Genomic DNA, 5,384 nt, shown 5'->3' with positions numbered 1-5,384 from the left:
GTCGAGCATCTTACAAAAATCAGGGATCTTAAAGAGCAATTGCTTAGCATTGATGAAGTGATTCCAGAGAAGGACTTGGTTTCCAAAACACTCAATTCACTACCACCATCTTATTTGACTTTTCAGACTTCTTTGACTCTGTCTTTGCGAGCTAATCCTGACCCTCTTCATTTTGAAGAGTTAGTGGCTTTGCTATTGCAGGAGGATCAATCACGTAAGAACAAGTCTTTACAGGTGGATGGTATGGATCATGCTCTTGTTGTACAGAACAAAAACAAGGGTAAAGAGAGTGCTCATTACTCCAAGTCTAGTGCAGGACAATCTTCAGAGAAGTCTAAAGGTGATTCCGACAAGTCCAAGAAGAAAGGTAAATGTCACTACTGCAAGAAACCTGGTCACTACATTAGTGAGTGTAAAAAGCGAATTGCTAAAGAAAAGAAGAAAGAGTCAAGTTTGGTTGTTTCAGCTTCTGGTGATTCTTCTACAGCTAAAGAAGAGTCTGCAAACTTTGTGCAGGATTCTTATGCTTTTGTAGTATGTTCAGATTTTTCTGCTTACAGTGTTGACAAGACACAAATGATTTGGTACTTTGATAGTGGTGCATCTAGGCATATTACTTCAAGGAAGGATTTGTTTTGTTCATTGGATGCAGCTCCAGCAGGAAAGAAGGTGACATGTGCAAATAATGCTTCTTATCCAATCAAATGCGTTGGTAAGATTTGGATTACCATTTTAGATGGTTCAGATTTATGCTTGCCAGATGTCTTATATGTTCCAGGGATCAAGAAGAATTTGTTGTCTGTATCCTCTCTTGCAAAAAATGGTCTTCGGGTCATTTTTGAGGATGACAGATGTGTTGAACGAGATCGAGAGAATGGTTATTCTCTTATCACTACAGGTACGCTAGACAATGGACTATTTGTGCTAGATCGTTATGAAAAGCAGATTCAGGTATGTATTGTAGAAACAAAGACTCAGGCCATGCAGGATGCTGAGTTGTGGCATGCTAGATTTGGGCATGTTGGTTATTGCAGTTTGATGACTTTACAACGTCATAATATGGTGCATGATTTGTCTTTATTGGAGATTCCACCAAGACATGTATGTGAAGGTTGCGTTCTTGGAAAGATGCACAGATTTGCATTTTCGCAGGATGGTTCAGTTAGAGCGACACGAAAGTTGCAGCTTGTACACAGTGATGTATGTGGTCCTATGAGGACGCCATCTATAGGAAACAACCTTTATTTTGTGACCTTCATTGATGACTTTTCCAGGTTTTGTTGGGTGTATCCACTCAAAGCAAAGTCAGATGTGTTTGCAGTTTTTCAACACTATGTCGCCATGGTTGAAAATGAAACAGGTTGCAAAGTACAGACTCTTCGTACCGATCGAGGAGGTGAATACATGTCAGGTGCATTTAAGGATTTTTTGGGAAAGAAAGGCATTAAACACCAATGCACTATGCCATACACACCACAACAGAATGGTGTTGCAGAAAGGAAGAACAGGTCTTTAATGGAGACGGCTAGATGTATGCTCAAGGCTAAGAGTTTGCCTCATAAGCTATGGATGGAGGCAGTTGCTTGTGCAGCACATGTTTTGAACAGGTGTCCTACTTGTGCCTTGAAGACCATTACTGCATATGAAGCTTGGTATGACAAAAAACCTTCAGTCAGTTATCTTCGTGTTTTTGGTTGTCTTGCTTATGCTCACATCCCTCAGCAGTTACGTGGGAAGCTTGATGATAAGGCAATCAAATGTATATTTGTGGGGTACAGTAGTGGAAGTAAAGGTTATAGACTTTACAATCCTGCTACAAACAAGATTTTTGAAAGTCGTGATGTAATTTTTGCAGAAACTACTGCTCAACCTATGGTTGCTTTTGATGTACCTCATATGCAGACACATGATGTATTTGAAGGTTTGCTTCCTTCTTTTGTGGAGAATCAAGAATCACAACAGGTTGATAATCTTGATCAATCTTTTGATCAGCATGTGACACCTCATGATGTAGAGGAAATTGTGCGTGAAGAGCAAGAAGTTCTCAGGGAAGAAAGAACCTTGCCTAAATGGGTTCAGAAAACTTTGCAGGATAGCAAGTTGGATGCACCGTTGCCACGAAAAACACGTGCTGGTACTACTTTTGGCAGAGAGCAAGTAGATTTGGCTTGCTTTAGCACTCTTTGTGATGCAGATGAGCCTGATTCATTTGAACAAGCTTTAGAGTGTGTTCAGTGGAAAGATGCTATGCAGCAAGAAATTGATTCTATTCATAAGAATCATACATGGGATCTAGTGGACTTGCCTACAGGTAAAAAGCCTATTGGTACAAAGTGGGTTTTTAAGGTAAAAAGGAAACAAGATGGTACTGTTGACAGGTACAAAGCAAGGCTTGTGGCAAAAGGCTATGCACAACAGAAAGGCATAGATTATGATGAAACCTTTGCTCCTACTTCTCGTGCGTCCACAGTTAGATCACTAGTTGCAATTGATGCTCATCATGGTTGGAAAGTGCATCAGTTGGATATCAAAACTGCTTTTTTGAATGGTGATTTGCAGGAAGAAGTTTATGTAATTCAACCAAGTGGTTTTGTTGTGAAAGGTCAAGAGAAAAAGGTATGTAGATTGCGTAAAGCTTTGTATGGTCTCAAACAGGCTCCAAGAGCATGGTATGAGAAGATACATACTTATTTGATTGGCCAGGGATTTCAGAATAGTCCAACAGAAAGTACTTTGTATGTCAAAAAGAGAGATGGAGTTCTCATTATGCTAACACTTTATGTGGATGATATGCTTCTTACAGGCAATAATGCAAATGAAATTGAAGCGTTTAAAGATGCTTTGAGAAAAAACTTTGAGATGTCTGATCTTGGTTTGCTACATTATTACTTGGGTATTCAGTTTGTGCAATCAGAGGATGGCATATACATGCTGCAGGCAAAATATTTGCATAAAATTTTGGACACGTTTGGTATGCAAAATTGTAAGCCAATCTCTACACCCGTAGAAACTGGATCAAAGTTGAGCATGCATGATGCTGGAGAAACTTTTGATGTACATACTTATGCAGCAGCGGTTGGTTGCTTGATATATTTGGCAGGCAACACTCGTCCAGACATTCAATTTGGGGTTTCACAAGCAAGCAGATTTATGCACAGCCCAGGTATGCATCATTGGCAGGCTGTGAAGCGCATACTTCGTTACCTTTCAGGTACCCCTAATCTTGCCATGTTCTTTCCAAGGGGGGATAAGTATGGAAAGCACAGTTCTATGCAGCTTCTTGGTTACAGCGATTCAGATTGGGCTGGTGATTTTGACACACGACATTCCACAAGTGGCAATTGTTTTTTCTTGGGAAATGCATGTATATCTTGGCTAAGCAAGAAGCAACCCACAGTGGCTACATCAACTTGTGAAGCTGAGTACAGGGCAGCTTTCACGGCAACAGTTGATTGTGTATGGATACACAGGTTATTGGCAGATCTTTGTGAGTGTCAACAGGCACCCACTACCATTTTCACTGACAGTCAGAGTGCTATGGCAGTTGCAAGGAATCCAGTATTTCATGCAAGAACAAAGCACATAGAGGTTCACTACCACTATGTCAGGGAAAGGCTACATGTAGGGGAGATCACACTAACTTACTGTCCTACACAGGATAACATTGCAGATCTATTTACGAAGGCGTTATCACGAGAAAGTTTGAAGCTTTCCGAAAAGCTTTGGGCTTACTCTCATACACATGATGATCTGCTACCTTGTACGGATTCACACTATCACTACAGGGGGGATTTGTAGACATGTAGTAGTGTTAGTGTGTATACGCGCTTCACCAGGGGCACTTTTCTCCCACTGGGTTTTCCCCCCTGGACATCCGGTGTGAAAGGACACCTTATCTCTTAGGGTTTCATATAAGCTTTGTAGCTCTGAGTTTGTATACTCTATTATTCCAATACAGAGAGAGAGACTACAGAGATCTCGTACACAAGCTCTGTGTCTTCTCCTTCTCCATCTTCTTCCTACTCTGAGTTGCTGTCTTCCTTCTGTTTCCTGTTTCATCATCTTCAACAGTAATGTAAGGACACATGTCGTATGGGGCAAGGCCACCGGCACGGCCGGACAATGTGTACGCTAGGGGGAGGCTATAAGATAGCATGTTTTGGTGGAGACTACTACACGACATTACTCTCTTCCTTTCACACACAAAAGAGAGGAATTGTGGAGGTAGAGAAAAAGTGAAAAAATATAGGAGAGAGAACATAGAAAGAGGTAGATACCTAGAGAGAGAAAGAGAGAGCAATCACTATATTAAGGAAATCTTGCATGGAATGATGCTACAATTGAGGGGGAAGCCTTGTCTATAAATACATCCTAGAGAAATGAGGTCTAGGGTTTAGGGTTTGAGGTTTAGGATTTTAGGTTTGGGGTTTAGGGTTTGGGGCTTAGGGCTTAGGGATTTAGGTGAAGTGCAATGGAAAGCATGCGAGTGCGATGTGCCATGATGATGGAGAGACGAAGGAGACAAAACAGAGAGTAGTGGAATCTCACACAATAGTGTCATAGCGTTTGAGTTGTTATTAGGTTTTGTATAGTATGAATGGTTAGTGTCATGCGGTGTGCGGTGATGATGGAGATACGAAGGAGACAACACATACAATAGTGGACTCTCAGACAATAGTGTGATGGGATTGGAGTCCTTATTAGGTTTTGTATAGTATGAAAGGTTAGTGTTAGTCGGCCGGCCGTCCACTTACTGTGTGGCCGGCACATTGGGATTTACCACCCCAACAACCTCCCACTTAAAAGACAATGTGCCTTTAAGTTTGGGATGAATAATATACAAATAATGTACAACCTAGAGTAGAAGATATCATCTACCCTACGCCCATAAGTGCAAAAAATGTGCAAACCGCTCAGAAGCTAGATCTTTTGTCATCAAATCTGCAAGGTTATCATCAGTGTGAACCTCACAAGCTCCATGTGCTTGTCCTCAAGCACATCCCAAAGGAAGTGGTATTTCACATTGATATGCTTGGTCTTTACATGAAACACTAGGTTCTTTGCCAACATGATAGCACTCTAACTATCACAGTGTAGCGTAGGCACCTCAATAGAAATACCCAAGTCTCACACCAGATGAGCAAGCCATATAGCTTATCTGATGCTACAATATACTCAATTTTAGTGCTTGACATGTATGTACAATTATGTAAATGAGATCACCATGAAACGATAGCACCAGTGAACATGAAGACATAGCCTAAAGTGGACCTTCTTTTTCATAATCCGCATCTATGTAGCCATCTACACATGCTTCCTTGCTTCGAAAGCTATGTATCGACTGGCTACGCCCATTGCATAAGCAATATCTAGCTAGTCTTCTA

This window comes from Adiantum capillus-veneris, chromosome 20 (assembly GCF_014529385.1).
Source record: "Adiantum capillus-veneris isolate H3 chromosome 20, ASM1452938v2, whole genome shotgun sequence".
Classification (NCBI taxonomy): domain Eukaryota; kingdom Viridiplantae; phylum Streptophyta; class Polypodiopsida; order Polypodiales; family Pteridaceae; genus Adiantum; species Adiantum capillus-veneris.
The sequence above is the reverse complement of the archived record's forward strand: the minus strand, read 5'-3'. Positions refer to the sequence as shown.